The sequence below is a fragment of the Erpetoichthys calabaricus genome, chromosome 3 (genome assembly GCF_900747795.2).
Source record: "Erpetoichthys calabaricus chromosome 3, fErpCal1.3, whole genome shotgun sequence".
In the NCBI taxonomy this organism is placed as follows: Eukaryota; Metazoa; Chordata; class Cladistia; order Polypteriformes; family Polypteridae; genus Erpetoichthys; species Erpetoichthys calabaricus.
The window spans coordinates 22,752,639-22,763,059 of NC_041396.2; the positions used below are offsets into that span (position 1 = coordinate 22,752,639).

Below are 10,421 nucleotides of genomic sequence, written 5' to 3' on the forward strand. Positions count from 1 at the left end.
TGAGGTACTGTCAATAAAATCCTAGCAGAAACAAGGAATACGCATTACTAAATCCACAAGGAAAAAGTCCGGTTGTGGGTTTTGGAACACAAGACGAGGAATTCACAACCGCAACTGTATCGCCCAAATTCATAATGAAATTGAGATTTGCTGTTTGACATTTTTAGACTTTTAAATGTTTTCCACACAGAAGACAACTGCAGCATGCGTCCCCGAGCTTTTTAACGCACGTTTTCCAAAAAAAACGTTTGACTGCCTTATCAGACTGTAGCGGCCGACAGGCAGCCGTTACCACTGAACAGGACACCAGCCTCCAGTCGTTCAAGCCAACCAGTCAGTATGCGGGCAGTCTTTGCTCCACAAGTATTTTACAGACAAAATCATCTACGAAGAGGCAGAGTACAACAGAAGAGCCAGCTGCCATTAAAAGGTTCAACCACCTGACACAAGGTGGCCATGCATACTCATATTTACAGCTGTGAGGTTATTAAAATACATTAAATGTCTCAAGGAATATTCCAACAATAAATGAAGGATTTACCAGGTCTGGACAGTTTCCGTTGAGCATTTCGTGCCACGTTTTGCACTACTTCATACACAATTTTTGTTCTTCTTGAGGACTTCACTTCAAGACTAAACTTTAAACCCGCACTGCTTTTCTTTTTCGCCGGGAAGACGAATACTTCCGCTTTGTACAGGCTGTCGAGCTGATTGGATGAACATCTCATTAGCATGTTTCCGATTGGTTGTGGTTTCGGTCATGTTTTCTCATTGTTCACGAAAATTACTCGAGACTTCTCCGAGATCTTGCATATAAAAACTTCCTGTGTCTGATTTCCGGTTCCGTTGCGAATCTGAGGTTTAACAAGGAAACTATAGCGGCAGCAATACGTCTGTACGTCCTTCATATTGGAGAGGTCAAGTGCCGCTTGTAACCTCATAGTCACATATCGTCACAAGCCAAGTTCTTAAGTTAAAATTGGATGTATCTTTATTATATCTCAGCCGATTTTCACAAAATGTGTTATAAGTTTAGATATGTCAGCATATGTATATCTAATTCTCCAATTTATGTGGTGTATCATTTGTAATTAATAGCTGCAAGAAGTAGTGACAGTATGCGCTGCAATTAATAAATATTAAATAAATAAATAAATATCTAATACGTTCAGTTTTCGAGAAAGAAATGTACAGGTAATAATTTGACACATCATAAGCATGCATATCAGGCAGCTCTAATATACAGAGAGGAGCACTTTCTATATATTGGCTTGTCATCCACCACATGACAAGCCAATATATAGTAATAATAATAATGATGACAATGTAATGATGCTGACAGGTTGCATGCAGGGTTGAGTCATCTGTAATATGAGTTGACATTCCACACCAGCGGCAGGGGTGCCTATAAACATGGTGAGCATGCAGTGTCACAAACAGAACTTCAACTAGTGTGGCAATGGCATGCAGTCCTTCTAAGGATAGCGAGCTATCTAAAAGAGCCTTGGAAATGTGAAGCAGATTGTTCCAAGATGGCGCATCTATTGACAGTGGCATTTAGTGTATGCGTGTAGCTCTATGAAGGAAATGGCAATAGAATTTGGGACATATAATGTAATGATAATGAAAAAATTATATTAAATTTTCAGTAACACCAAAGGTGAAGGAAATCCATTTCCAAATCCTTCTAGGTCTGTTGTACTAGGGTGTTGTACCGTGTTAGCCATTATGGATGTGGTAAGTTAAGCAAAATGACACCTTTTATTGGCCAACTAGCAAAATACCTACGCTTCGCAGCGGCAAAGTACTGCTTTAAAATTTTTATTAAGAAGAAAACTAAACCTTTTTAAACTGAGGGAAAATATACTAATAATTATTTGTTAAGGATCTCTTTGTATACCACGTTGTCAGTTCGGCCCTCCGGTTGTAATATGACAAAGCTGTGCGCTGAGCTTACTCTTGAGCATGTAACGTATAGTTGGCCATGTGAAAAGCAATCTTGCCTTAAATCAATGCCAACCTTTTGTAGGGTCTGTCCCTGAGACTTATTAATTGTCATTGCGAAGCAGAGCCTTACTGGAAATTGGAGGTGTTTGAATTGAAATTGGTTTTATCGATAACTTAGCATCCAGCTTTTGAGAGTTTAAACATTCATAAACATCAAAGTGTCCACTACTGAAATCGTCACCTGTGAATCTAAGATGTTTAAGAGGCATTGGCGGTTGTCCAAAGGTGTAAAATATTTGGCGATTTCGGTACACTTGAAAGAGACAAACAATTCAGCGGCAGCCACCAACTCACATGCAGAACCATAGGTGAAGGGCTTAAGCTTTTAACTCCTATAGTGCTCCTGTGTAGTATAATTATCTCCTGTACCGTCACCAGTCCACACCTTGAACCTGTCCCAGTCATTCAATACATAAGACACAATCTTCCTCCGGATATCAAGAGTGAGCCTGATATGGCCGTGCAATATGTAACACAGGGAATGGAAAAGGCAGTCGCCATCTCCAGGCATGGAAACCACTCGGTAAGTGACAGTTCTTTGATCGATAGTGATCACTTTGATAGACATGTTAATGGGGGTACGGTTGGAACGATAAAGGAAATGGGTACCTGAACAATTTAAACTAAGTCTAAAATACGTACACAATAACTATAGTCGTAATAAACGAACAATAAAATAGTGGAGAAGCCGTGGATTAAATAAAAAGGCTGCAGTTATCAGCAGGGAGATGTGAATACCATGGCGAAGCAAGGAAGGGAATGAAGAGACCGGAGCGACGGACGGCCTTATATAGGCAGGCAGCCAACTATGTGGGAGGCGTGGGGGTGGGGGACCCAACACCGCCTCACACGGTGACCGAGCTGCAGGCTATGGACGTATATATGTACGTAAGTAGGATTCAGTTAGCATTGGGAACCCGCATACCAAATTTCTTGAAGATGGGCCCATAAGTAACAAAGACCATTGGAAAGTTCAATATGGCGACCAACAGTGGCGTCATACCACTGAAATAAGTATGTACATCGGTGTCGGTTAGCGCAGGGAAGCCGCCTACCAAATTTCGTTAAGATGGTGCCATAAATAAAAAAGTTTAACATGGCGGACGTTGTCGACTGTTATGACCGTTATGCGTAGAATTTCTAAATGAAACCTGCTTCTGTAAGTAAGCTGTAAGGAATGAGCCTGCCAAATTTCAGCCTTCTACCTACACGGGAAGTTGGAGAATTAGTGATGAGTGAGTCAGTGAGTGAGAGCTTTGCCTTTTATTAGTATAGACTAGAAACTCAGGCCCTTTCTTCAGGCCTGCTATCTGCTCCTTTGCATGAGGAGGAACTGGAGGAGCAATGTCCGAGCCCTATAAAATGACCTCCAGCTGGCTACTGGTGTGAATGTCTGTGACCAAACCATCAGAAACAGACTCCATGAGGGTGGCATGAGGGGGCCGACTCCTCTATTGGGACATTCAGTTGGCTGGTGAGAGAAGGTTCACACTGAGCACATGTGAGAGACATGAAAGAGTCTGGAGGCGCCATGATGAACATTATGCAGCCTGCAACATCATCCTGCATGATCAGTTTGGTGGTGGGTCAGTAATGGTCTGGGTTACGCAGACCTTCAACGTGCTAGGCAATGATACCGTGACTGCTGTTAGGTACCGGAATGAAATCCTCAGAATGTTTGTCAGACTTTACACTGGTGCAGTGAGCCCTGGATTCCTCCTGCTACAGGACAATGCCTGGCTTCATGTGGCAAGAGTGTGTAGGCCATTCTTGGATGACGAAGGTATCTATGCCATTGACTCATCTGCATGTTCCACCGATCTGAATCCAAATGAGAACATGTTATGTATCACCAAGTAGCGCCACAGGCTGTCCAGTAACTCACTGATGTCCTGATTCCCCAGGACCCCATCCGCCATCTTATCAGCAAGCCCAGACGTTGTTGGGAGTGCATACAGGTGATTTTCAGTGTGATGTTGAATCAGCCCTTAACAGTTTGGTGATTTTGGTTTCCACTGACCATCGTTACATCATTTTGTTTTTGACAAATTACATTATATCACTCATAAAAGATTTTCCACTTGGATATTTAGTGTTCCCTTAATTTTTTTGGAGTAGTGTACGTAAGCAATCTAAAATTACAACAAGTATGATGAGATTAAACATGTACAAAGAGCAATGTAAGAATGGAAAATTAGGTAAAATATATAAATTCCATCTGTAAAAGCATAAGGAATAATGCTGCCACTAGAAGCAATACATGACTTGAAAACGCTCAGAAAAATAGAATGTGGAAAATTATTTTGCAAAAAGAAAATGTATGTAAATGCATTAGAGATGTTACAGAAGTTCCTCAAATTACACTGCTAAAACCAAACACCAACGCCTAAGCATACGGCTTTCCTCAGACAGAGAATGTGAGGGAAATGGAAGCATAGGATTACTTAATAAGTGGAATAATGTGACAGGTCATGGGAAATTTAGTAAGATCTACATGATGGGGGACAACAATCATACAGACTGAGTCATTGTGCTTTTCCACATACATATATAAAATAAAGGTGTTTTTGGTAATCATGAAATAAATTCTTTTTTTTTTCTACTGTCTTTATCATTTTGTGTGTTGCCACCAACCAAGAATAATGCACAACTCCAAATGAAATGTTGGGTTTGTGCCAACCAGGTCATCCATTTACCGAAATAATAATTTGAAACAAAAAAGCAAGCCACAAAATCCGCCTTCACACATTGGCTGCTGTGATAAGGCTCTGAAGAGTGGTCAGGCTTCAGGATGGAGCTCCATCTGGCAGATTACTTGGACCCAAATGAGAAGCCTCCTTCCCAGAGTGCCCTGCTCTTGTAGTCTGTAGACCGGTAAGAACAAAAAGTCAGTTGCCCTCATTGGGCTTCTTCTCGGAGCTGTGGGTGGAAAAAGAGACAAGATAGTCAGCAATTGTGCCTCCTCATATCCTGAGGTGGTAGTGCTTACCTCTGACGTGCATGTGTGATGGTGTTCACTTAAAATAAACCTTAATGAAAGTACACGTGTCTGTGTATTTGTGTGTTTGCTCAGTTGCTATGTCTCTATTATATGTGATTTAGTATGGGATTTGTAAAAACAGTAATAATATTTATGCTGTGTCATCTGTTGGAATGAAAAATGCAAAGCTTATTATTAGTACCTGCATTACAAAACATTGGTATGGGATTTGTAAATGTTTGTATTGTGCCATCTGTTGGAATTAAAAATGCAATGCTTTTTATTATTAGGTATATTACAACACTTTGGTATAGGATTTATAAATGTTTGTAATGCATCATCTGTTAGAAAGAAAAATGCAATGCTTTTTATTACTCTATACATAATAATAATAATAATACATTTTATTTATATAGCGCTTTTCCCATGCTCAAGGCACTTACAGAATATAAGAAAGAACGGCAGGGTATACAGTATATAGCATTGTACAAACCGGATAAATAAATAAAGAAGATTACGACAGTGAATTCAGAGAAAAAAATGCCTAACAGACAACATAATCGATGGTCTCGCACACATACATGTGAATTTCCCATTGGGATTAATAAAGTATCTATCTATCTATCTATCTATCTATCTATCTATCTATCTATCTATCTATCTATCTATCTATCTATCTATCTATCTATCTGCATACAGGTTACATGAGCATCTTGACAGAGAAGTAAACTGAGAGAAGGGTAATAAAGTCAAGTAGAGCTAAAAGCCTTCCTGAACAGATGAGTTTTGAGTTGTTTTTTAAAAGAATTCATGGAGTCAGCTGACCTGATTAATTTCGGTAGGTCATTCCAGAGTCTGGGCGCTATACAGCTGAAGGCCCTGCTGTCACCCATGGAGTGTAGATTAGTGAGGGGCACAACAAGATTGCCAGAATCAGAGGACCTTAGTGGACAGACAGGCACATAGTGATGGAGAAGGTCACTGATGTAGTTTGGCGCGAGGTTATTTAAGGCTTTGTAGGTTATTAGCAGGATCTTATATTCGATTCTGTAAGACACAGGGAGCCAGTGAAGGCAGAGCAGGATGGGTGAGATGTGCTCGCTGCTGCTGGCTCATGTAAGGACTCTTGCAGCTGAGTTTTGAATAAGCTGGAGCTGTGATATAAGATTAGAAGGGGCACCTGCCAGTAGGGAATTACAATAATCGATGCGGATGTGATAAAAGCAGGGACAAATGTTTGAAATGCACCATCTGTTAGAATGAAAAATGCAATGCTTTTTATTACTACATGTTGATTGCTTACATTTCAACCCATCTTGGATGGGTAACACAGCTAGTTATCCGTAAATAAAAATAGTGATAAAGTCAGCTTGTGAGTTCATCACATTATCCAGATTTCATTTTTCCTGCGACTGGCTTTGTGGTTTGAATTATCTTTTTATCTCCCTGCAACTGGGGGAAGGATTAATCGACTTTAATAACAGACTAATAATGCAGCAGCCCACTTTTTTATCTTTTAATGCTGTTTTTATAATATACACTTATTTCTATTATGAAGATCTCTGCGATTACACTTACTGTAAAGGGGAATAAAAATGAATGATTAAGTGAGACTTAACAGCGCAGGCAAATTTGAAACATGCATTATTTATTTACAGCATTATGAAAATTACAGTAGTGGTTAAAACATGTCCAAGAACAATTTTCTGGTGACAGACCAGATTGCAATATCAACGTTATACAATGATAAAATACGAATTTGTAGTTCTGTGGCCTACATTTCAGAGATGACGTCAAGTATCTCAATTAAAATAACAGACTCAGTTTTTTTTTATTATTATTATGCATTTTAATCACTATTAAGCCCATAATACTTCCATACAAAAAAAAATAATTTCCTATAGTCCCTGAAAAAGACATTCAAATCAATTCTTGAAAGTTTAATTTCTGGTAACAAAGGTATAGTAAACCCATACCATATACAAGATTCCAAAAAGATTATGGAATAGTAATAATAATAAACATTATTATATTTGTTTTTATAAAAATTCACTTTTTTTAAGACAACACATTACCTACATAAAAGACCCAAGACGAGCTTAGCAGTTTGCTGGAGAGACTGACTGCTCACAATCTACTCACCACTTAGTTTCTCATTTGACAACAATTTTCTACCTGGTCCTCCCTTTTTCAGGGCACCATAATGTTTAGGACACAGCAATGGCAGGTCTATTGAGTCGTATTTAATCCTTTGTCGCATATCCCTTGTATGCAACAACTACATGAAGTTTGCGATTCATAGACATCACCAGGTGTTGATGATCTTCTCTGGTGATGCTCTGCCAAGCCTCTAATGCAGCCATCTTGAGCTTCTACTGTTGAGGGCTTGTCCTCTCAAGTTTTCTCTTCAGCATATGGAAGGCCTGCTCAATTGGATTTAAATGGGGTGACTGATTTGGCCATTCAAGAATTTTCCATTTTTTAACTTTGACAAACTCCTGTGCTGCCCCATCAGTATGTTTGGATCATTAAAGTGTCAGGATTAAATGCTGTCCAATGAATTTAGAGGCACCTACTGGAACTTAAGCTGATCAGATGTTTCTCTTCACCTCAGAATTTATTGTGCCGCTGCTGTCAGCAGATCTGGCATCAATGAAGAGAAGTGTGCCAGAACCTGTGACAGCCATACATACCCAAGCCATAACACCCCCAGGTGAGGTGGTCTGCTTTGGATCTCAGGCAGTTCCTTTTCATCTCCACACTTTGCTCTTGCCATCACTCTGATTCAGATTCATCTTGGTCTCGTCTGTCCACAAGACCTTTTTCCAGAATTCTGCAGGCTTTATTCACAAACTGTAATCTGGCCATCCTGTTGTTGTGGATTGCATCTTGCAGTGTGGCCTCTGTATTTCTGTTCATGAAGTCTTCTGCTGATAGTCGTCTCTGATACATCCACATCGGCCCCCTGGAGACTGTTTCTGATCTCTCAGACAGGCGTGTGGTGCTTTTTCTTGACCGTAGTGAGGATTCTTCTGTCATCAGCAGTGGAGGTCTTCCTTGGCCTACCAGTCCTTTTGTGATTACTGAGCTCACCAGTGTGTTCTTTCTTCTTCATGATATTCCAGATAGTTGATTTAGGTTATCCTAAGGTGTCACTGATGTCTCTAATGGTTTTATAATTGTTTTGTGGCCTCATAATGGCCTCTTTGACTTTCACTGACACATCTCTTGTTGAACAATGTCAACTACGGACTCCAAAGGGTAGAAGCAAACTGAGGTATCTTATGAAGCAATGAAACACACCTGAGGAATCACAAACACCCGTGACTCTAATTGCTTCGAACATTATGATGCCCTGAAATGGGGGGACCCTGGAAAAAACATGTTGTTTTTTGTTTAATCCCCTTAAATGAAAGTCTGCAATGTGCACTTTAATCATCACATTTGAGTTGTTTGATTTGTAATTTTAAATTGTGGCGCAGAGGGGTAAATTGAAACAAAATGAGTCTTTGTGCCTGACATTATGGAGGGCAGTGTATTTTGTGCAGTGTGTCATGGAGGCTATGTCACTAGACTGGGTTCCTGGGGTTCATTTCCTGTTTGTGCCTTACGATATGCAGTTTAAGTTCTTCTCAGGATCTTCAACTACGTTTTAGATCACGGGAGCATAAATGAATACGCAGCACTTATTTTTGAAATTGAGGCTTTGCCTTGAATTAAACATAAGGGGGGGATTTCATACTCTGGGCAGAACCCCACAATTTAAAAAGCAGTTTGAGATTAATATTTCAGGCATTTTCAAAAAAATGTCAACTTTATTATTTCTGATGTTTACAGTAGTTTATAAACTTTTCAGTAGATAAGAGTTATTAGCTATTTGCTATTTTCACATTTAATCAAATTAATTGTTTAACTTTGCATGCAACCTTAACGAAACATAAACAAAAATGTAAAAAAATGTGTTCTTAGTAACAAATGAGGCACAATTATAAAACAGTAAGATTTGCATTGGGTGTGACGAGGATGGACAGGATTAGAAATGAGGACATTTAGAGGGTCAGCTCAAGTTGGACGGTTGGGAGACAAAGTCAGAGAGGCGAGATTATGATGGTTTGGACATGTGCAGAGGAGAGATGCTGGGTATGATGGGATGCTAAGGATAGAGCTGCCAGGGAAGAGGAAAAGAGGAAGGCCTAAGAGAAGGTTTATGGATGTGGTGAGAGAGGACATGCAGGTGATGGGTGTAACAGAACAAGATGATGAGGACAGGAAGATATGGAAGAAGATGCTCTGCTGTGGCAACCCCTAACGGGACAGCCGAAAGAAGAAGAAGAATAAAAAAAAAAAAAGACATTGCAAGAAGGATTGCTTAAAAAACATAAGTGTGCGAAATTCACACCTTTAACATTAGAATTTGTGGAAATTTCTAACCCTGAACAGAAAGGAAATGTGGATAAGGCCTTCAGGTTGTGTTTACTATTAAATAAAGTTAGGAATTTGAATGAATTCTTGCCTATTATGACACCAGAGTGTGACGTGTTGCACTGTGTTTGGGCGTGCAAGTAAACATTTCTCTGTGATTTGTATACATAACACCAGCACTACTACCGATCTTTTCATTCTGAAAAATTAAATCTCTTGTTTTATGATCCTTTCTTTTCCAAAACTCCTAAAGTTTTTTTTTATACTGCCACCACCACCATCCTGTACCATACACTATTTTGGCTGAAAGTCTAATATGGCCTAGGATATATTTCATATAGTGCTGGGCAACAATTAAAATTTTTAATTGCAATTAATTGCAGACAATCACATTGTTATGCACAAAATTCAATAATGAACTCGAAAGTAGTGTATTGTGTGTACTGTATTTGGTTTGCAAACACTTTAAACAAATAAGGTGCTTTTTAACAGCAGTATTCCCTTTACATAGTAGCAGTTAAAATATTTCTTATAAATCTCAACTTAAACATTAATGTAATCAAATCAAACATAAAACCAAAGCTATTTGCCACTGCCAGGGCATTAACGTTTTCTCTCGTTTGTTATAGAAAAACAAGTCACCCTCAGAGTCCAGAGCCCCGATCACAACATTATAACAGGCACCTTCCGAGCAACAGCAAGTTAACATTTCTAAATCTGTTTTCTTTTTTATCTGAACGGATACCAGCTGAAACATTTTCTTTTATATGGGAGCAGCGTAAACAGTCGTATGTTCAGTAGCAACTCTTTGAGGGCTAATATTTTTTCCAAAAAACTCAAGTTTTCTGAAAAGCGCGCAATGCAATGGTTTCACACATAAAATCAACATAAAATGTCTGTTGCTGCCTGTTATGCCTGCTCGACGGCCAGCAGATATGCACAGTGGGCTGGCTGTCTTTGTGAGACGGGTGTGCGGAGGTGGCAGTTGCAGTAAGACGCAATATGGTTTGTA

General features: G+C 39.4%; 2 protein-coding genes across 4 annotated transcripts in view; both read right to left on the reverse strand.

Annotated features, from left to right (window-relative positions):
* The window catches only part of ap4b1 (adaptor related protein complex 4 subunit beta 1), a 36,539-nt gene extending 35,770 nt beyond the window's left edge, over window positions 1-769 (reverse strand). Inside the window, exon 1 of one of the 2 annotated variants that reach the window (XM_051924419.1) lies at window positions 542-769. The gene's annotated coding sequence lies outside the window, so the exon portion shown is untranslated. The remainder of the gene's footprint in view (window positions 1-541) is intronic. The other variant, XM_028796473.2, reaches the window with a different exon arrangement.
* LOC114647822 (uncharacterized) overlaps window positions 1-10,421 on the reverse strand; it is a 1,111,123-nt gene that overhangs the window by 298,581 nt on the left and 802,121 nt on the right. The window lies entirely within an intron of this gene.